We start from the raw sequence: 352 nt of genomic DNA on the forward strand, positions 1-352 counted from the left end.
GGAGCTGCCCCCCGGTTTGCCTCTGTGCCCCTCGGAGGGAAATCCGGCTCTGGGCGGGCCGCCGTGTGCCGGTGGATGCTCAGTGGGCGGCTGCCATGAAGGTCCCTGTGGGAAGGCGCTCCAGCAAGAACAGGAGCTGCTGTTCTCCCGGAGGGATTCAGCCTCCCCTCCGCTGTATCGAGCGCTTCAGTCGCTTCTCCCAGGAGCGACCGACAAGTTTCTGCTGCTCAGAAGAGTTGACTTTCTAGTTTTTAGTTGCGGTGGGTGAATGGGGAGCCCAGGACGGTTGGATGTCCCCCAGGCCTTGGCCGTGGGGAATGGCAGGTCCTGGGTTAGTGCCAAGGACGGGGGG

This window comes from Phaethon lepturus, unplaced genomic scaffold (genome assembly GCF_000687285.1).
Source record: "Phaethon lepturus isolate BGI_N335 unplaced genomic scaffold, ASM68728v1 scaffold1916, whole genome shotgun sequence".
NCBI lineage: Eukaryota > Metazoa > Chordata > Aves > Phaethontiformes > Phaethontidae > Phaethon > Phaethon lepturus.